This window comes from Carassius carassius, chromosome 12 (assembly GCF_963082965.1).
Source record: "Carassius carassius chromosome 12, fCarCar2.1, whole genome shotgun sequence".
Classification (NCBI taxonomy): domain Eukaryota; kingdom Metazoa; phylum Chordata; class Actinopteri; order Cypriniformes; family Cyprinidae; genus Carassius; species Carassius carassius.
Window position 1 is genome coordinate 26,271,448 of NC_081766.1, and position 23,485 is coordinate 26,294,932.

The 23,485-nt window shown below is 42.1% G+C and overlaps 1 protein-coding gene across 3 annotated transcripts in view; it reads right to left on the reverse strand.

Annotated features, from left to right (window-relative positions):
- Positions 1–23,485, reverse strand: part of fgf12a (fibroblast growth factor 12a) — a 237,657-nt gene that overhangs the window by 79,074 nt on the left and 135,098 nt on the right. The window lies entirely within an intron of this gene.

Here is a 23,485-nt window from a genome sequence, read left to right on the forward strand (position 1 = left end):
TAGTCTGAACTGCTGATGATCTTCTCCAAACTGATTTCTGTCTGTTTGTTTTCTTTCTGACTATTATTGGAGCAATATCATCAATAACATTCTTAACTTTTGAGTTGAAGGAATCAAGGAGAATATCAACAGAGTCTGCAGAAATGCTTGCTGTTTAAGATATAGCCTCCATAAATAGTACACTTGTGTTCTCGTTAATGCATCTCCTTCTGACAGAGACCGATCTAGATTCAGTTGTAGCAGCAATCAAAATATCAAAGAAAATACAGAAGTGATCAGATAATGCTATGTCCTTAATAACAATGGATGAAATGTTTAGACCCCTACTGATGATTAAGTCTAGAGTGTGTCCACCTTTGTGTGTGGGTCCATGCACATGCTGAGTCAAGTCATAAGTGTTTAGAACCGTTATCATTTCTTTTGTAGTTTTGTTTTCTGCATTGTCTATGTACAAATATTAAAATCCACTGCAATCGCAAAACAGTCAAACTCTGAGGAAATCATTGATAACATTTCTGTGATCTTTTCAACAAAGGCTGGAGAGTATTTTGGAGGCCTGTTATAATAATAAACAGAATGTGTGGAGCACCTTTCAGCACAATCCCTTGATATTCAAAAGACAGGTACTGACCAAATGACACTTGCTTGCATTGATAGACATCTTTAAATAGAGCAGCTACACTTCCACCTCTCCTAACAGTCCTGCAGACACTCATGCAAGTGAAGTTAGGAGGGGCTGCTTCATTGAGGACTGTTGCATTGCAGCTGTATTCTAGCCATGTTCATTTAGAAACATAAACCAGATTGTTTGTGGTTATAAAGTCATTGATTAGAAATGACTTATTTTTTAGTGAGCGAATGTTTGAAGATGCTAACTTGATGGCTGTGCTTTGTGTCTTTACATCAATCTTAGTTTGATGCATAATAGGCCACAGATTAGATGAGTTTGCCCTTCAGCTTGAGATGGCCTTAGACTTTCTATCACTTGATAAAACTGAAATAGAGAACACCGTTCTTTTTGTTGATATGAGGCAAACTTAATGTCTTCAGACATTTCAGTGTGGATGACTTGCCTTGAAAAAAATGCCTTGGCTTCGTGGTAAAAATGGCATCGTCATCCGACAGAATTAGTCATAACGTCTTTAACAAACTTTAGCCGTGAAACCTGCATTCGCGTCTTCACCTGAAAAATGTATTGATTTACGACGCACGGTCTGCGCCTCTAGAGGAGGCAGTCTCAAACTGCGCTGCATCCGGAAAAGCCGCGGAGAAAAGGGCGGAGCCGCGGCGGGAAGCGAGGGAGACTTGCTGTGGTGAGAACTGGGGTGCGGCCATAGACAGTAAAAGAAATGGACACAGCGACCCCATTGGATTCAACGGAGACAAGTCAAGTCAATTAGAAGCACACACTTCCTGGGGGTTTAGTGTACTGCGCAGACTCAAACTCAAGCTTGATGACGTAGATGTCACATGAACAACCTGTCTGACAATTGTAAGTCTTCTAATAGCTGTGACAAGAGAAATCTGAATCACCCACCAAATCTTGCAGAGAAGGCGAGCGTGAACAGGAGCAAATTTTGGTAAGGAATTCTGATAAATGATCTCCCTTGACTTTATGCCTCCGTGTCCCCCCGATTACCTCATAGACAGTAAAAGATTGTCTGTGAGCTTCTCCTCCTGGCCATATGGTAATTTCTGAACAGTGCGACAGAGTCGCAGGTTATTACGCAATCGTTTACAAAAACTATTTTTTACAAAAACTGCTTCTACGGGACCATAACGTAAGATACAAGGTAATGGAGCCTTTTATACATTTTCGTGTTTCTTTAGAAATAATTAATGGACAAATTGAGTCTTTAAACACCTCAGATGTAAAGTTATTCGCTGCCAAAGTGATGACAAAATGAATGGGAGTCAATGGAATGCTAACAGCTGGTGGGGATCCGCTAGCCAATGGCGGCCAAGGCTGGGTCAAGGCCTGCTGCTGCTGCAATTCCAGCGCTTGGGGAGAGCCCGGTCTTGATCGTGGTGTCGAGCGAGGCGAGCTCGGTGCTTGTGCGGTCTATTGGCCACAATGCGTGGCTTGGAGAGAAGAGCAGCTGTCGCGATAACGCTTAAAGGTGCTCGGCGGCTGGATTTGGCGAGGTAGGAGTGATCATGGGTCTGACTAAAAATGGCAGATCTGAAAAAAGAAAAAAAAATCTCTGGTAATGTTACAGATCTCTTCGTTGGAAGGAAAATTGGGTCTGTGATGAGATGACAGACAGAGCGGACCACCTTTGTTGATTAGGCTAAGTATCTGACGCGTTCCACCCGAACCTTGTTATGAGAACATCATGTATGGGAAGTTTTTCGAAAAATATAAATAGATGCACATTTTTCCAATGAGCCTAAGTTGTTTTCTCACAAGAGATGCACTGTATTTGCATTATACATGTGTATATATGCTAAAATTAAGTTGTTTTGATGTTCAATGTTTAGAAGTACACATATTGTAAATAATGTAGGTGTATAGCATATAGATGAAACAGTTATGGACCAAAAGCCACAAAACCTAAATTTTGATTTCATGCCGTCTTTTAACAGTTTATATATAACATTTAAATTGAAACTAAATAGCACCAATAACAAAACAATACAATAATATTTATTTATTAATTTATTTTATAAATGAAGATACAACTTTAAGAGTGGTAATTTTGTTGGTGAGTCAAGTCTAAGCAGACCTACAGTGCTGACTGACTAAATATGTCTGACACTGAACATCAGTGAAAGGAAAGATACAAATCTCAGCATAGCACCAAGGATGTTTTTTTTAAATTATTATAATTTTTTTCACCTATGCTAATTGATTATAAACCCATATAGTCTATAGACTAATGCTTAATCAATGGCAAAGATAAAATAACCTAGCAGGGTTTCAATATATGCAATGTTATATGCTGTACAATTTGTTTACATCTGTTTCACAAATTGGTTTCTTAAATCTGATGACAACCAATTTGAATCATTTTGATGGAGGAGAGCAGGAATGGACTGTACCCCATCATTAGACTCTAATCTTATTGACTGCTGAAGCAGTTCATAATCATACGTGATCTCTCGTGCCTTCACAAAACCTGAATCATCAAAACTTACCTTCATATATGCATTTTTTAAATGTTCAGAGACACAGGAATTTGTAATATGTTAATATTCCATCTAGCTGTAATCGTTAAGTCTCTTTTCCACATAGTTTTAGTTTAATTTAAATTACATTGGATTATTTGTTTTTTAAAAATGTCTTTATTGAATGAAACGAGGGAACAGTACAATCTTCAAGAAAAAGAGTTTTAACTGTCTTCCCACCCTCAAGCATCCATATATTCCATTACACAAGTAAAAAAATACCATATTTTCCGGACTATAAGTCGCACTTTTTTTCATAGTTTGGCTGGTCCTGCGACTTATAGTCAGGTTCGACTTATTTATCAAAATTAATTTGACATGAACCAAAAGAAATGAACCAAGAGAAATGAACCAATAGAAAACATTACCGTCTACAGCCGCGAGAGGGCGCTCTATGCTGCTCAGTGCTCCTGTAGTCTACACTTAAATCATAGAGCGCCCTCTCGCAGTAATGTTTTCTCTTGGTTCTTGGTTTTAAATAAATGCGACTTATAGTCCAGTGCAACTTATATATGTTTTTTTCCTCATCATGACTTATTTTTGGACTGATGCTACTTATACTCAGGTGCGACTTATAGTCCGAAAACTACGGTAAATAAATAAATAAAATAAAATAACAAAAAAATTAACACATGGCTAAAAGAGACAAATATTCTCATATCACATACGAGTACATCATATTAACATCAATCCCTGGATTGAGAGGAATCTAACATTTCTTATATCTCTATTTCGTTGTTTTCAGGAAATTGTATTAAAAGATCCCATATTTTATAGTAATCTTTAAGTGTACCCTTAGTACTACATGTCAGTTTTTCCAGAGCAATACAGTGTGATAAATCTTTTAACCAATGACCAATTGATGGACCTTATATAGGTCTTCCAATAGAATGCAATTTACCGTCTTAATTTGGTGTTTTGATACTAATATATCAACAGGAAATAGACCAAATACACATATTTCAGGAGTTACTGGCATTGGTTTTAAAATAATTGAAGAGATTAATGCTATCACTTTTTGCCAGAATGACCGAATAACATCACATTCACAAAAGTTCCTTTTTTGACATTTAAAGCAAACATCTGGAATATTAGAGTTAAATTTGTTCAATTTTTCAGGTGTGATGTAAGTGCAGATTATCCAGTTGTACTGAAGCAGTTTAAATCTAGTATTGAATGACAAATTCTGGGCTCTGACACACACTTCACTCCATTCTGAGTATAAAAATTTGTACTTCAAATCTGTACTCCAAGCAATTCTCTTAGGTTAAGATTATTATTTAGAGCTATTAACAAATTTAGAAAAAAAGCAGTGTAATTTTGTTTGTACTTAGGTCCTCATTAAACATTACTTGTTCTAATTCTGTTATCAATGGTCTGGACATCGAATATTGTTTGACTCTGATGTAGTTGCGAACTTGTAAGTATTTGAAAAAGTGTGTCGTAGGAATTCCAAATTCATCCCTGAGTTTATTGAAAGGCATAAGCGTATCTCCCTCAAATAGGTTGCCAATATTTTGAATACCTTTTAATGCCCATTGTTAAAAACGGGGGATATTTTTTTCCTGGATCGAAGTCCTTGTTTCACCGAATAGGAGCAAAATGAGAGAGAGACGGGACTTCTCCCAGTATACGTTGTGCTTTATTCCAAACTATTAAAGTATTTCTAACAAATTGATTTTTTATGTCCTTTTTCAGATTCTTGTATAAATCCAAGTATAAATATAAAGACATGTTCATATTCTTTGCGACCATTGATTCTACTTCTACCCACGGTAATTGTGATTGCGAAGAGAACCAGTAGGTGGCATTAGCCAATTGGGCAGACCAATAGTACCACTGCAAATTAGGTAGACGTAAACCCCCTCTGTCATATAGGAGGTATAGTAGTGTTAGCCGGAGTCTTGCACGTCTGTTTTTCCAAATGAATTTCGCAAACTTCTTATTCATATTGGGAAAAAAACCTAATGGAGGTAAGAGTGGAATAGAACAAAATAGATACAGGAATTTAGGGATAATATTAATCTTTATAATGTTTATAAGACCAATCAAGGAAACTAGTAGAGAAGACTATCTGTCTAAGGATTCACTAACTTTTGTTATGACTGGATTATAACTAGCAAGAATAAGTTTGTTAATTGTAGGGGTAATCATTACACCTAAGTAATTAAAACTATTTATTGAATTTATAGAAGGGTGTTTAATTGGTGGTTTATGTCTTTCTTGAGTATTTAAAAAAAGTATTGATGATTTAGTGTTTTTAATTTTTTTACCAGAAAACTTTCCGAATCAATTAGATCAGCGCAGACAAAGGCTGCAGACAGCACACCTTGTTTGTTACCTTTATTTTATGAGTGCACAAAGTTTTGTTGTTATTATATCTGTATCCAAAAAAAGGTAGACCCTATAAAGATTCGATTGATGTATTTCTCTTATCTGTAAGTATCTGTATCTGTAACTGAAAGTGTAATTTAAGTTCCCTATCTGTCGGTCACTACGAGTTATGTCGAACGACATATGTGGTCTCACTTGGGAGGCCAATCATCTCTGAGTTTAAGAGAAAATGCCAATGAAAATTGGCTAGTGGATTTAACATACCTGAGCCACTCCCCGTGCCAACGGGTATAAATAGGGCGACGGGTGCATCCACTCATCAGATTTTTGCTTCGGAGCCGAGTGGTTCTATGAAAACTGTTATACTCCACAAAGCCATTCATCTGCTGTGTCGGGAAGTTGTTCTGGTTGGCGGTACGGCGCAAACAGTGGTGTCCCTTTCAGCGATTCCCCTGGGCGCTTCAATTAAGAGAGCAGATTTCCTAAAAGATTAAATCACGGACGATTCACGTCTTTTTAAAGACGCCGTTTCGTCCGCGTCCTTCTGGATGCGGTTGTTTCCTGTTCTCTGACAACGGCCACGATCGTTGTCTTCCATGTCTGGGCATTCAGCACGCTGAAGGCGCGTTTCGTGGATGGTTCATGCACGCACTGCGTGTGTGTCCATGGCAACGCTGTGATCGCATCTCCCCTTTCTTAAAGGGAAAGGAGCAGACCCCTCTGTCACTACCCGTTCCGGTTTCTCTGCCACGAGCAGAGGATCGCCGGCTAGTGCTCTGGGAGATTTGAAGGTGACAGTGAGAGTTTCTCCGCCGGGCCACGCCCCACGGACCTCTTACCCTTTCGCAGTGTTTGTCCTGTGCGGCTGCTGGGTGATTTTGCTGGGCTGTCTTATGGCAGTCCCAAAGGGTCATTCAGTTTGCCACCGGGGATCAGATGTCGATTGCAGCATCGGGGATGGGCTGTTGACCTCTGTGGATGAAGATTCGGCAGGGCTGCCCCCCTCGGGTGTTGTCGCCACTGCCGAATTGGACCCAAAGTTGACAGCCGTGCTTGCCCGGGCAGCTGTGAGCATCAGGATGGAGGTGGCCGCCCAGCCCTGAGTGCTCATGGCTGTTTGATTGGTTCTCAGTGTAGAGCGCGGCTCACAACTGCGTTTTGGTCTGGTTCCTTTCTTCCCGGATGTGCATGGGGAAGTGATGTAGTCGTGGATGGCCCCTTTTTACGGCCAGAAGCAGCTCATTTCGTTCCTCCATCCTCACTACCCTCGATGGTGGGGCAGCTAGGGGTGCGTCGACATTCCCCAGCAGGAGAGTGCAATTGCGGTGCACTTGTGTCCGCAAAACGCCGCCACTGGGAGGAATAGTCCGCACTTCTCACCCAAGGCCTGTAAGCTGTCGGCCGCTCTCGCTGCCAAGGCTTACAGTGCGGCGGGCCAAGCTGCCTCTGCTCTGCATGCCATGGCTATCCTGCAAACTCACCAAGCCAAGGCTTTAACAAATGCACGAGGGTAGAACCAACCCGAGGTTGATGCAGGAACTGCGCACGGTGACTGACCTCACCCTTCTGGGTGAAGGAAAATCACGACGCAGTCCCTCGGGAAGGCAATGTCCACTCTGGTGGTCCAGTAGTGCAGTTTCTGGTTCAGCCTGGTCTGTATGAGAGACGTGGACAAGGTGCACTTTCTCGACGCTCCCATCTCCCAGGCTGTCATGTGTGGCGACGCTGTCAGGGGCTGTGCCCAGCAGTTCCTGACAGAACAACAGCAGACTGAGGCCATACAGCACATCTCGCCACGACGTGATCCTCCGGATGCCACCATTCCGTCGCGGGCAGTGCCTCAGCCTGCTCGTCGCCGTGGGCGCCCCCCTGTGTCCTCCACACCAGCTCCGCCCCGTGCTGTGAGTTCTTCGAGGCCGGCGCGTTGAGCCCCGCGCAGGAGAGCGGCACCCCCCATGTCACTTCCGGCTGCGAAGTCCTCTAGGAAAACGACTAAGCGGCCCTGACACGGGCAACTCGGAGATGTGGGAGACTGCTCTTCAGGAGCTGGTGGAGACAGAGCCACTTCTTCCCCCGGGGGAGGGCCGGGTGGAGAATCCTCAGTTTTTGTTTCTTTCTGTTCCGCCGCTGGTCCAATGGCTGGCGGCACCCACTTTTTCATAAAAGAGCAATTTCCCTTCCCTCCGAGTTGCAAGTCTCACGGGTTGACGATGAGCGACGCACTGCCTCCTCATTCTCCCCCTACGCCAGCGGTCAAGAGGTCGCGGTTCGGAGACGCAACACCTCTCTACGCATCTCTGGCCAGTTCCTCCGGGAACACGAGGAGTGTGGCTGTGATGACTTGGAACGCGATGCCTTCTGGGCCATCCGACACAACTCCCTATCGCTGCACCACTGCGGGTATGTCGACTGTCCCTTTGGTGCCACTTGTACGGAGTTTGGGAGCGTGGCTTGCGCTGCCCAACCCATCACACTGGCTCATTCGGATGGTCCGACTCGGTTACGCAATTCAGTTCACCCGGCGACCTCCCAAGATCAATGGCGTGCTCGAGGCTCCGGTGGCAGTCCGGGACGCCTCTGTCTTGCGCGAGGAGATTGCTGTCCTGCTGGCGAAGGATGCAATCGAGCCGGTCCCTCCAGCCGAGATGAGGATGGGGTTTTACAGCCCTTACTTCATCGTACCCAAGAAAAGCGGTGGCCTTTGACCTATCCTGGACCTGCGAGTCTTGAATCGGGCCCTGCACAAGCTCCCGTTCAAGATGCTGATGCAGAAACGCATTCTCAAATGCGTTCAGCCCCAGGACTGGTTTGCAGCGATCGACCTGAAAGACGCGTACTTTCATGTCTCGATCCTCCCTCACCACAGACCGTTTCTGTGGTTTGCATTCGAGGGCCAGGCATGGCAGTACAAGGTCCTCCCCTTTGGGCTCTCTCTGTCCCCCCATGTCTTCACGAAGCTCGCGGAGGGCGCCCTTGCCCCACTCTGGGAAGTGGCCGTCAGGATCCTCAACTATCTCGACGACAGGCTCATTATGGCCCGGTCCCGAGAGCAGTTGTGCGATCACAGGGACTTGGTGCTCCGGCACCTCAGTCAGTTGGGGCTTCAGGTCAACCGAGTGAAGAGCAAGCTCTCCCCTGTGCAGAGAATCTCTTATCTCGGTATGGAGTTAGACTCGGTGAGTATAACGGCACGGCTCACCAGCGAGCGTGCCCAGTCAGTGCTGAACTGCCTGAGTTCCTTCAGAGGCAGGACAGTGGTACCACTGAATCACTTTCAGAGGCTCCTGGGGCATATGGCATCCGTAGCCGCAGTCACGCCGCTCGGGTTGCTCCATATTAGGCCACTTCAGCACTGGTTGCACTCCCGAGTCCCGAGATGGGCATGGCGCCACGGTACACATCATGTCACCATCACACCGATGTGTCGCCGCCGATTCAGCCCCTGGTCGGACCTTGCCTTTCTACGGGCCGGCGTGCCCTTAGAACAAGTGTCCCGGCATGTTGTTGTCACAACAGATGCCTCCAACACGGGCTGGGGCGCGACATGCAACGGGCAGGCAGCTTCAGGGTCCTGGACAGGAACTTGACTGCTTTGGCACATCAACTGTCTGGAGTTGCTGGCAGTGCATCTAGCCTTACAGCGGTTTCGGCCTCTGTTGCTAGACAGGCACGTGTTGGTCCGCACGGACAACACTGCGGCTGTTTCGTACATCTACCGACAGGGCAGTCTACGATCACGTCGCATGTCTCAACTCGCCCGTCATCTCCTCCTCTGGAGTCAGACGTGGCTCAAGTCGCTGTGCGCTATCCACATCCCGGGGGAGCTCAATCGTGCAGCCGACGTGCTCTCACGACAGCTCACCTTTCCCGGGGAATGGGGACTCCATCCCCAGATGGTCCAGCTGATCTGGAGTCGATTTGGGGAAGCCCAGGTAGACCTGTTTGCTTCCCACGAGTCTTCCCACTGCCAGCTGTACTATTCCCTGTCCCAGGCCCCCCTTGGCACGGATGCACTGGCGCACAGCTGGGCTCGGGCTCTACGCAAGTATGCATTTCCCCCAGTGAGCCTGCTCGCACAGACACTGTGCAAGGTCAGGGAGGACGAGAAACAGGTCCTGTTGGTTGCGCCTTACTGGCCCACCCGGACCTGGTTTTCGGAACTCCTCGTGACAGCCCCTCCCTGGCGCATCCCCCTGAGAGAGGACCATTTGGCACCCGTGTCCGGATCTTTGGAATCTCCACGTGTGCCTCTACGAGGCAGGCCTATGCTCTGAAGTGGAGTCTGTTCACGAATTGGTGTTCTTCTCACCGAGAAGACCCCTGAAGATGCTCGGTCAGAGTCGTGCTTTCTTTCCTGCAAGAAAGGTTGGAGCGTAGGCTGTCACCCTCCATGCAGTGGACGGCTGGTCCCTGGGGAGGCATGACCTGATCGTTAGGTTCCTGAGGGGTGCCAGAAGGATAAATCCTCCTAGGACACCCCTGATTCCCTCCTGGGACCTCTCTATCATCCTGGCCGGACTTCAGAGGTTAAACCTTCTCTCACGTTGTCCTGAGACCTGAGATACGTGCCCAAGGTTCCCAACCCTCCCTTCCGAGCCCAGATGGTGAACTTGCAAGCCCTGCCCCTGGAGGAGGCAGATCCAGCCTTGGCGTCGCTGTGTCCCGTAAGAGTGCTTCGCATATACGTGGACCACACCCAGAGCTTCAGAAGCTCTGAGCAGCTCCTGGTCTGCTTTGGAGGTCAGCAGAAGGGGAAGGCTGTCTCCAAACAGAGGTTGGCCCACTGGATAGTGGATGCCATCGCCTTGGCATACCATTCCCAAGGCGAGCCGTGCCCCCTGGGGGTGAGGGCCCATTCCACACGGAGTGTGGCCTCCTCCTTTGCGCTGGCGCACGGCGCCTCTCTGGCAGACATCTGTCGAGCTGCGGGCTGGGCGACACCCAACACCTTTGTGAGGTTTTACAACCTCCGTGTAGAGCCAGTTTCTTCCCGTGTGTTGGGTAACAGGTAATTGGCGGGAAGGGCTGGCGAGGTGTCACGCTTGCTGCGCCATTCCCCCTAACACGGGGATGTGAGCGCCTTTCTTCTCTAGAGTTCCCCGGTTAGCGTACCCTGGTCGAGCATCCTCCAGCACCCTCGGCAGTCAGACTTGGCGGAGCAGTCTCTCGCCAGGCCCAGTACTGGTGTTAGCATGTCTGGAGTTCAGGTCAGCCCCTGTACTGGGCTAGGTGTTCATATGGCTTGGTTCCCTACGGGTAATCCCATATGTGTATTCTTCCACGGTAAGGTTTTCCTCTTGGCAAACCCGTGTCTTCCCTTGACAGACCCGTTCTGTCAGTCTCTTCTGGCAGCCGTTCCATCCCTACTCAAAGGTAGGACCTGCCTCAGAGACCCCTTCCATATGTAGTACTGCCCCCTGGGTCAGTCCATATCAGTATCTCCACATGCCACCTCCCTACGGGTAGGATGTGGTCTCCGTAGCGACATTTTCCTAAGGCTCGCTTCCCCATTGTCTTGCCAAGCTGTAAGAACAAATAGGGAAGATTTGAAGCAATCTTTCTCCGAAGGTTGAAATACTTTCCAAACTAACTTTGAATGTAACTTTGAAAATGACTCATAACGCGTATCCGCGTTAATCGACTCCAGAGGGTTAAACAATGCTGGAATAGATCTGTCAAGTCTCGTAAGAAAAAGAAGAGTGTCATCTGCATAAAGAGCTATTCGATGTTCACGGTTTTCAATTTTGATGCCTTTTATTATAGGATTACTTCTAATTGGTATTGCTAAAGGTTCTAATACCGAAATAAACAGCATTGGTGACAAAGGGCATCCTTGGCGCATGCTTCTATATATATTAAAAGGTTTTTATATTATTCTGTTTGTTCTCACTTCAGCCATTGGTTTAAAACATAAAATGTCAATCCAACGTAGAAATGAGTCTCCAAAACTGAAATGAGTCAAAATATCCTTCATATAGTGCTACTCCACCCTATCAAACGTTTTTTTCTGTGTCAAGTGATAGAATACATGTGCTAGTAATTTCTCTTTTCTCATACAAAATATTTGGGATTAAATTTTACCTGGGTAACCACCTGTTTTTATGCTAAAATGAAATAAACTTTAAATAAGGCTGATTTGTGTAAGGTACTGCACCAGCATCTTGTGAATGTTTCCCTCTCTGTCACAGAGTGCTGCAGTAAAACACACGCGCACGACAATGAAGATAGAAGGTAGTCTTTAATATATCCAAAAGAGCAATCATTCACACAATCAACATATAAGACCAGACAATAAAGAACAGAAAGAGAGCAACTTAAATACACAAGCAAATGAGAAACACCTGAACAGAATGATAAAATCAAATCAACAACCATGGCAACTAACAAGACGGTGAAAACGGTGCAAACATAAAGTCCAAACTTAAAGGGATAGTTCACCCAAATAGCAAAATTATGTCATTAATAACTTACCCTCATGTTGTTCCAAACCCGTAAGACCTCCGTTTATCTTTGCTACACAGTTTGTGATATTTTAGATTTTTATGTTTTTCTTACCTTTCTGGACATGGACAGTATACCGTACACACAGCTTCAATGGAGGGACTGAGAGCTCTCGGACTAAATCTAAAATATCTTAAACTGTGTTCCAAATATAAACGGAGGTCTTAAAGGTTTGGAACAACATGAGGGTAAGTTATTAATGACATAATTTTGCTATTTGAGTTTTTCTTTCCTCTGTTTTTTTTTTCTTTCTTTTTTCTAATCTCCGTCCACATGAAAATGCAAAAGCATGCTCTGAAGCACTATCAAAAGCATGCCAAGATATAATCTCAGCCATGATGCAATGTTGGCCATTCAGGCCATTCAAGCCTGAAAAACTTTCCAGTAGGCGGATATAACAGGCCATGCTAGGATGTCACAAGCCAAAATTTCCAGTTTTACTGTCTACAGTATAACACTGCTACCAGAGTTTTTTACCCTGGCAGGAGTTTAAAAAAAAAAAAATATTTGTTTCAGTGGCCTGGTGCTGTTTGCGTGTGGACAAATGGCCAAACCGCATTGTAAAATCACACTTCACATTGTCACACCTTCACTTTGTTTTCGGTTTGCAATGTTTTCACTTTTGAGTTAGTTGTCACAGTTTCTGATTTGAGATCATCATTAGGTTCAGGGGCCCGTTTCACTAAGGAGGTTCAACCAACTCTTTAAACTTGAACTCTGAGTTGACTTACCCTGAGATAGGAAACTCTCAGTTTTCGGTTACAGAACAGCTGAAATGAGTTGGTTTAATCAACTCTAAATTGACTGACTCTGAGTTAAGCGCGTGCACCACAACTACAAAAAGCCATTATCAATGGAGCACTGATATTACGATTCACCATGGCAACAGCTCCCGCCAAAAAGCCATCTGCATACTTCAGACTTGATACTAATGTAATTCTTCTCAGTGTTATATTATCACAGGTGAAAACTGGCAGAATGTTAGATTAATGAACTAATTGTTAATCATTTTATGGTATCTCATGGGCAAAAAATATATATAAAATAATAATATTAATAATAATATTTTAAGTGAGTTTTTCTTATTTTACAAATGATCTGCCAATAGAGTAAGAAAAATACGACAGTGGCTATTTACACTAAGTGGAATTAACATACTTTCTTAGCAATAGATCCTATTTACAGTAGGCTAAGTGCAAGTAGCTCTAGATGCTATTTACAGAAAAAAAGGTACAGTGAAAATCGTGATATATTCTAATTACCATGTAAAAGTAGCAGTTCTTTGCAACAGGCTAAGTGTAAATAATAATTAGATGCTAGTTATACTTTATACTGGCAGATATATTTGCACTTCAGTATTGTTATACATTAACAGGATGCAATAATAACAGATTGTAAATGATTATATTTATTACAATTATAAATATTTATAAATAATCTTGTTTTCTATTTGCATTAAAATAATTTTTATTACCACACTGGCATATAATTTTACTTAAGTAAAATGCACTTAATTTAGATCCCCCCAGGAAACAAGACTGAGTATCTTATATAATTTTCTTATATAGAAAAGCAATCTTTATATTATAATAATTTTTTTTTTAATATATTTGTACTTGAAAAAAAAACACTTAGTAAGAAGAGCATTTTTCCAGCGTGCATCAATGAAGTGTTTAAAAAGGGGGGGGGCGAAATAAACTCCGAAATAAACTGGGTTTACCAAAGAAAACCTGCTCCTGACCAGGTTAGGTTCATAGAGTTAGTTACTAGGGTAACTGATTCGGAGTATAAGTTACCTTTCTTTCAGAAACAGGCTTGACTTACCCTGCTTTCTCAGGTTTGACAAACCTCCCATTCTGAAACAGAAAACCTAGAGTTTCCCTCATTTTAGGGTTAACATACTCAGAGTTTTCACCTAACCTCCTTTGTGAAACGGGCCCCTGGAGTTTATTTACTACTCAAAATGACCCATACATACTCAAACACTATTCACTGATTGTCACCGTCATTGTGTGTAGTGTACCAAGTGTTGGGGTCTCGGTGTTCATGTGGCTATTCATTTTATTGAGGGGGCTTATTATCTTTAAAGGATAACAGCCTTTCTACATGCTTACTTGCATGTTTGCAAGTTAATCACATGCTGTAATAGAACTGTGGTTTTCCGGTGTTACCTTGTTAAAGTAAATTGAATAAGCTTGCTGATTTTTTATTTTATTTTTTTTCATTCAGTGTCTGAGTTTTACTTATGAGTGCAAAATTTGCAAGGGAAAGAAAATTTTGTAAAAATTTTTACAGTGATAAGCAGTTCATAATGTAAAATTTACAAACAAAGAGTCAACAAAATTAATTGGGAATTTCCAAGTAAACTTAACTTAAAAATGTCTAATTAAACCTACTAATAATTATGTTTAGGCTTTATGTGGTAAATGTTTGTAAATTTACTAGCCTTTTCTGAGTGAAAAAAAAAACTTTCCAAGGTTTTTTCCAAGTAAATCCTACTCCACATTTTTACAGTGTACATTTGAATTTGTCCGGTCTTACATCTATGTTAGATGTGTTGTTGCCGTTTCCTGTCTCTGGATTTACCATCTGTGGGTTTATTAAAGACTGCCTTTCCCCTTATCATCATCATGTGTGTGTTTAACAACGAAAAATTTGCTGACACTATAGAGGTGCATCTCAGAAAATTAGAATATCATGGAAAAGGTCATTATTTTTTGTAATTTAATAATAAAAAATGCTAACTTTCTTATATTGTAGATTCATTGCACACAAACTTAAATATTACATTTTTTTCATTCTGATGGTTACGACATACAGATTAGAAAAATAAAAAATTCAGATATTGAATATTAAATTTTGAGCTTGATTAGTTTGATTAATTTTGAGTGTGAATACTGGGTACCTCTTAGACTAGTTAGAACATACAACCACAATTATTGGGGGAAGACAATGACATCACTTGACAAGAAGCGTCAGAATGTCAGAAGCATCTTACCTGGGCTAGGGAGAAAAAGAACTGGACAGTCCAAAGCCATCTTTTTGTAGACTTATATACACATAGCTGACGTGGATTGATATTGACTAGAACCGGAGCGAGATTTACATAAGATAACGTTAAAATAAGCAGGGCAGTCTCAAATCTGCCCCAGTGCATCTCAATTAGGGCATGAATATCAGGGAATGGAGTTTACAATAATAACCATGGTGTTCCCTATTTCTCAGTCACTTAGATTTGTTGATGTATTGACATTAGGGGTATCTATGGAAAGTGCTATAACTGCTGAACTGTCACAAGGTTCTAATGATGTTGATATCGCCAAACTGTCTCAAAGTCTATTTAGTGTATTCCTTTTGTATGCATGTAGCTATGTAGGTTTAGTAGCTTATTTATAACTCTGTAGTATAGATGTATGAATGTATCTCTGCCTTAATGTTTCCCAATCCCTGGCATTCCGGGTATCAAAATAGCAGTCTTCTAATTTCTAGATTAATAGTGTATATTATGTCACCATAACTTGCAACCTAATCTTTTTACCATACTTAACATTGGACAAATCCTCCAGACCACCATAAACCATGCAAATAAAATGTCACACAAGACAAAAAAACCTCCTCCCATTTAAAATTCATACCTCTACATTGGTCAGTCTGGTAGACCCTTAAAAGTCCATAACCCAAACCAATCATTGCTCAAAACCTTTGGGATAGATTTGATCTATTTATTTTCTTTTTCTTTTTTTTTATCCAAAGCGAATTACAAATGAGGACAATGGAAGCATTCAAAATCAACAAAAGAGCAATGATATGCAAGTGCTTTAACAAGTCTCAGTTTGCTTATTGTAGTACACATAAGCAACATTTTTAAAATCATATAATGAATAAAAAGAAAACAAATGTAATTAAATAAAAAGATAGAATAGGAAAATAATTAAGCAAACTAGTATTAGAGGCATTTTTTGCTTTTGTTAATTGTATAATAAATAAAAAAGAAAACAAAATGATTTCAATAGAATATTCAAAAGATTAGAGAAGTTAATACAGTTAATTCTGAGATCTAATGTTAATATTTAGAATTAATTATAACCAGTTATAATTAATCATAAATATTTCCCCTTTGAGCTAATTTGCTAAAGGCAGGTTAATATGTAAAGAACACATCACATGGACTTGCCACCTGGGAAGTACCACATGTAGAAAGATGTCCCTGAAGTAGGTCCTAAATGAAAAGGAAGGAACTACTATGCAGCGACTGGCAGCAGAGACGGAGCTCTGCCTAGGGGACAACACAGGTTCACCACTTGGGAAACCATATCATGAAGAACACATCATATGGAATTACCTTAAGGGAATTACTATATGTGGATATATGGAAATGGGATTGAACTTCAAATCATAGGCCTGGCTCACAGAGGGGGATCTAGTCTGAGTCACCATCTTAGTGCCAAACTCTACCTGTCCCTGAAAAAGAATGGCCTTCCTCAGGGGGATTCTGCAGGGAGGGGTTGTTGCAATGAGTCATGATGACAGAGAACCATGGCCAGGTGGGCCAGTACAGTGCAACCAACAGGACCTTGAACAACATCTGTGCAAGTAGGCACATTGTTTAAAAAAAAACCCTTCTTCATCTCAGCTGGAGTGACAGTCTCTATTGCTTCCTTCATTTACATTACATTTACATTTAATCATTTAGCAGACACTTTTATCCAAAGCGACTTACAAATGAGAACGATAGAAGCAATCAGACCAACAAGAGAACAGCAACAGTATATATGTGCCATGTCTCAGTTAGTCTAGCACAGAACACATAGCCAGGTTTTTTTTTTTTTCTCAGCACCACAGTACTCATTTCCATATCTCAGGGAACCGAGGTTACGTTAGTAACAGATACTGCACATATACTAGACTTGTACTGTGTTGCTAGATGCTGTGGGAACCAGTACAATCACACTGAGCTATGAAGGCCACCAAAGTAAATGAAGAGCTATTCTGACTGCATAAATGGGGTGAAGCACACAATAGCGACTTTTCCACTGTTGGGCCTGTGCGAGCCAGTGCTTTAAATGGATCAGGTGGGGCTAATAGCCTCGGACCTGTAGCACCGAGGCCAAAATACCACTGCGTTTCCACCGTCGGGCCAGAAGCTCAACTTCACTAAAACCCACCCTTTACACGCCTCTCAGGAACAATGTCATGCAACCCCATCATTTTACCAACAAAGAGAAGTTATCAGAAAACTAATAAGAAATAAGTTACTGGAACTAGTGCGATCACAAAAAGAACATGATAAAAGCGGCCGTTTGTTTGCATGCTTTGTTAAGTATTTAAATCCAGAAACATAGATATTTTACTATAATAAGTGATACATTGATCATAATGAATTAGTTTATCAGGATTGAAAATTAGAGATTAGAGATAGAAAATTAAAATTATGTTTGTTCCCACTTCTAGGTCAGTGTGTCAACTATCCAACTCTATCATTGACCCAGTAGAGCAGCTATTACACCTTTGCCAAGGAGGCCTATCTACTGAGTGCAACAGTTCTGTGAGATATCATATCAAGTACCATTCTATGACTAAGTTTTTTTTAAGGACTTGTTTTGGACTCAATGACCCAATTAATTCATGGTTACCAAGAGGGGAGTTTAATGGCAGTTTAAGGGACATCATGGAGTATGCTCTTCTGTTATATGACTCTCCGTTCACTGTGGGTGTTTCATCCAGATATGACAATACTCCAAAAAAAAGGGGGAACAAAAAAAAAAACCTTCCAGAGTCAAGTCAAGTCACCGTTGACCTTCCAAAGTCAGGTCAAGTCACCGCTGAACTTCCAGAGCCTCGTCACGTCTCCGCTGATCATCCAGAGCCTCATCACGTCTCCGCTGAACTTCCAGAGCCCCGTCTCATCCTGTCTGTTGCACCCAGCAATCTCTCAGCCTGTTCTGTTGATGTCAAGGAGACTGTTACTGCGGTGGACCCTCCAGAGGTTGTGGCAACTGCTGCAGAACCTTCAGAGGTTTCAGTAGTATCCATCCATGAACCCTCGTCCTGTCCTCTCATGGCTACGGAGGCCATCTATGAACTCATTGCCTGTCCTGTCATGGCCATGGTGGCCACTCAAGAACTCACTGCTTGTACTGTCACGGCTATGGAGGCCATCCAAGAAGTCACGGTCTGTCCTGTCACGGCCATGGAGGCCATCCATAATGTGACGGCCTGTCCTGTCCTGTCACGGCCATGGAGGCCGTCTATGAACTCTCGTCCTACCCTGTCACAGTTATGGAGATCATCTGTGAACTCTCTGCCTGCCCTGACACGACTATGGTGGCCATTTGGGAACTCTCTAACTGCCTTATCACTGCCATGGAGGCCACCATTAATCTGTTTATGTTCTCTGTTTCAGTCCTACCTGACCAGACCTGCTCTCCTGTGCCATCGACTCCATTGTGTTGGTCCTCTGCTCCGCCCTGGTGGGTTTCTGGCCCAGCTGCTTGGTTGTGGTGGTCCTATGGTCCATCCTGGTGGGCTCCAGTTCTGCCTGCGCCACCCTGGTGGGCTCTAGTTCTGCCTGTGCCGCCCTGGTGGGCACCAGTTCCACCTGCTCCACCCTGGCTTTCTGTCCCCATCCCTCCTCCTGTTCCACCTCCGCTCCACCTCCCACCTGAACTTTGGACTGTTCTTAATTAGGTGCGTCTGGAAGCAACTCCTTAAGGAGGGAACTATGTCATGTTCATCAGCTGGAATGCCAATGAACTCCAGTAGAGGGCACTCCACTCAGAACTCTTGCATTTGGTGTCCATTCCTATTTCCAACTCCATTTTAACATTAATGCTGTGCATAGTCTTTTGCATTGCTTATAAATATTTCTGCCTTGTATGGTGAATAAAATCCACATCAGATCAAGTTCTTTCAAACACTCGCTTCTGACTGAAAGTTAGTTTTGAGCTCAACTTATTTTTAAAACTTTTTAATGCTTGTGTTACAGCAGGTAGCTTTATGATGGGTTCAACCTCCTGCACCCCTTCAGAATGCAGACAACTAAGTTGTCCCTGCCCCCCGACTGGCCAGCTATAGAAGCGTGAAAAGCAAGAGGAGTGACACTTATCCAACATCTCTTGGAGAAAGGACAATATCAATGATATGTCACAAGAAATCGGGTCCATGGACTGCACACCAGGTGAAGATGACCTACCATTTAAGGGTATAGAGACGCCTCGTATATGGGGGTCTAGCCTGCAAACATTGTGTTTAAAATGCACATGCGTTGCTCTCAGCAACAACCATTCCAATTGGTGCTCCACCAGAATGAAGAGACGCTTCAAGGAGAGCCCTCCCTGGTGATTTATATATGACACCACTGTCATACTGTCAGGGTGGACTAGAACATGGTGATCTTTTAAGTCTGGTAGGTTCCCGCTCTTGGCAAAGTTGACCCTGAAGACCCTGATATACTTCAAATGAAATTGAGGAATGAACTTAAATAACGTGATTTCGAATAAAATCAGGCCAAAACGAAAGTTAGTTTTGAGTTTGTTTTGGCAGCTGAAACAGCTCACCAAGGCAAACTTTTTGGAGGTGTTTGTTTTAGCTCCTAAACACCTTTGAACTACCATTTGTCGAGAAAATTATTCAGTCCGCGGGTGTGTTCTGGAACTTTGCCTTCTATTACGTGCAATTGTATTCGCCCGGTTTGTTTCTCATTCTACAGAGGTAAGACAGGAAAACAACATCCAAAACAAATATACCAAGTTAGCAACATGAATACACAGGAGGGTTGAGTAGAAGAGCTGGTACATATGTATCCGCACCTGTACTATTACTCATGGAGAGATTTTAAAGTCTCTGAGAAGGCTTTTAATCCCTGGAAAGAAATTGTAACGAAGCTTGATGACGGCAACCTGGAGCTATGCAAAGCAACATGGAGACGTATCCGAGACAAGTTTTCCAAAGCAATGAAAAGAATTAAAGGAAAGAGTGTTGAACAGATTGTTGGAACAGATTGTTGCAGATTTTGAGCACAAACTACCACGTAGACACTGTGCTGTCTTCAAAAAACATATACAAGACATTATGTTTGATACTGAGATGCAGCAACTGGATGAGCAAGACAATGGCACAACACATTAGAGGCTGTTTATTTTTTGTAAGCTCTCCAAGCTAACTAGTGTATCGATAGAGTGCTTGATACTTAAATGTACAGATCATAAATTTTGCTCGCGTCCATGCTAAATGTTATCTGGACAAAATTTGAGTATTTGACATATGCCGTACTGCTAAAGGATCATGCTGCTCTTTTTAGCTGTTATAAAAGAGCACCCTTCGCTACTTCTATTCTTCAGTAAGGGGATGCTGCCCCACTCTATACACTTAAGAAGGTCTTTGCTTAAAGTTATCAGGGTATTGGGACTGCATGCTTGCTTGAGGCTTATCTAGTATCCAGTACCAATATCGTGCTAGACCTGCCATTGCATAGGTTTTATGCTTTCCCCTGGCTCCACTTGCGAGCCTCCGATGAATGCGCGCGCACCTGACCAAATGGTCAAGGCTTTATACTTGTTGCATTCGCTGTCATACAGGGTTAAATTTAATGCAGTGTTTTCAAGGTTTAATTAAAAATTTTTTTTATTGGTTTTAGATAAAGTGCTTGAAAATGCAGTACATTGGTTCATAATAATTAGCTTTCTTACCGAATGGTTAATCATTGTTTTCCACTGTTAGATTCTGAAAAAACAGAGGTGTTAATTATAGGAATTAAAAACTCTGCATGTAATAACCTAGAACACTGTCTAAGACTTGATGGCTGCTCTGTCAATTCCTAGTCATCAGTTAGGAACCTAGGTGTGCTATTTGATAGCAATCTTTCCTTAGAAAGCCACGTTTCTAGCATTTGTAAAATTGCATTTTTCCATCCCAAAAAATATATCTAAATTACGGCCTATGCTCTGCTCTCAATGTCAAATGCAGAAATTTCAATCCATGCATTTATGACCTAAAGGTTAGATTATTGTAATGCTTTATTGGGTGGTTGTTCTGCACGCTTAGTAAACAAACTACAGCTAGTCTAAAATGCAGCAGCAACAGTCCTTACTAGAACCAGGAAGTATGACCATATTAGCCTGGTCTTGTCAACACTGCACTGGCTCCCTATCAAACATCGTATAGATTTTAAAGGGGTGATAAAACACGATTTCACTTTTCTAACTTTAGCTAGTGTGTAATGTTCCTGTTTGAGCATAAACAACATCTGCAAAGTTACAACGTTCAAAGTTTTAAGCAAAGGGAGATATTTGCTTTTAAAGTAATCCATTTCTAAGGACTACAGCAAACGGCCGGTAGGGACTACACGACATTCCTCCTGGGTTGCTGACATCACTAAGCCCAAAATCCCTCCTCCGAGAATAATAAATTAGGGGGGGCGGGGTGGGGAGCGAGGCCATTTTATATTGCTGTGGAGATTGAGAAGAGTTGTTGTATGCTGGAGTGTCATTGCCGCGATGCCGACGAAACGCTATTATTTTCATCCGGATTGCAGGTCCACTTTGTTCAGCCTTCCTAGGGACGGGGAAGTTAGGGATCAATGGTTAAAATTTATTTTTAAATTTATTTATTTTCCCTCAAAATTATTACCCAAATCTCGCTCTCTGTGCTGCTCATTTTACGGAGGAAAGCTTCCACAATCTTCGCGAGTTCAATGCAGGATTCGCCCAACGGCTTGTCCTGAAAGATGGAGCAGTTCCAACTTTAAAAACAGAAGCTGTTTACGGGCCACAACCTGTAAGTATGACTTATTTTTCGTCGATGTGTTTTACTGTAATAGTTTGTATTGCTTATTGTACATTGTATCAAGGAAGTGAACAAATAACAACGCTGTTTGGCTCAGCAAACCAGTTTTTTAAATGCTCATTTATGCATTCGACAAACCCCTAACGTTAACGTTACAAACTTTTTTTCTTAATCTCAACAGCGAACTTGGAATTAGTGTATATCATTATTTGATTAGAGCGTTTATGTATTGTTTATCTACATGTTTGTTTATCTGCAGGCATGCTAAACATGGTTCTGTGTTTGATTTGGCTACTATAGTAAATCCAATGTTTAGTGTTCGTTTTGGGTTAATAGTTATAGCGACAGATATTTGGCTATAAGCGTTCTAAAAATACAAAAGTAACGATTCCATTCAGTACCGATCTTCACTCTTTAATCAAAAAAAATCCCTTTGAGGACTAATATAATTTGTTAGAACAATTATATGAAATTCTTGCTTATGAAGCTTATTTTTTGTGGTCCAATGATTATTATCCAGTAATTAATTTTTTCCTACTATTTTACATGACAAATGTATGTTTTAAGCTGTAATTTGATCATTGATTACATATTGTCATTATTTCTTACAGACAACATCTCAGCAGGGTTCGAGTTCCCAAGAGCTCCACACTTATCATATGCAGTTCTAGTACATATTGTCTTTTTTTATTATAATTGTTATACCGGCTACTGAAACTTATGTGTATTAGAAAGTGGCTTATGTTTCTCACTGTAAAAAAATTGTAATAGCATGACAGATGGTTATGAGTAATTGTATTTTTTACTTTTTGTACTTGTAGGCATTCAGGCAACATATTATGGTCATGATGTGGGCACCCAAACAACTGACATGTTTCCTGATGTGCAGCTGTCTTCAACACCAGTAAGGGGCTCAGTCTTCAGGCCCAGTAAGAGACCTCGTCTGGTGTTAGATGAGGAAGAAGAATCAGAATTAAATGTCGAACCCACCGATTCCACATATAACCCAGATTCTGTTGTTACTGAAGAATCAGAATTGGCGTAAGATATAAATACATATTTACACACTTTTTTACCAATACATTTGTGTTTAAAAAAATATATAAAACATGAAAGCAACTTCCTAATATTTATTCTTTTTATATTGCCTTAGGATAGATCCACAGCCTGACCACAGCAATAACAAATACATTGTTTTTGAAAGCTGTCTTCGAGAGCTGTTTGTGTCCTGTCCAATTTGTAAGACAAAGTGTGTTGTCCAGAGCAGACGAAGGGGGACTTTTGTTGCATTCACCCAGCTTTGTGAAAAGTGTAACTACTACAGACAGTGGCAGAGCCAGCCCATTGTAGGGAGTACCCTACTTGGAAACCTGCTATTGTCTGCTGCAACGTATTTTACCGGTGGATCTTTTAAACAACTAGAGGAAGGTATTACAATTACAATAAAATTCACAAAAAAATACTGTGTTGTTTCATTATGTATGTACTGTATGATTTCTATGATTTCTATGTTAATAGATTTTCAAGGCCATGAAGCTCCAGATGATGCATTTCGTAACTTTTAGGATTCATGCCAGGAATTTCATTGAGCCTACCATAATACACAAGTGGAACCAAGATCAACTGAATCTTATAAGACAGCTGCAAGAGGGAGGAAATGTTGCTGTGGCTGGAGATATGCATGCTGACACGCCAGGTA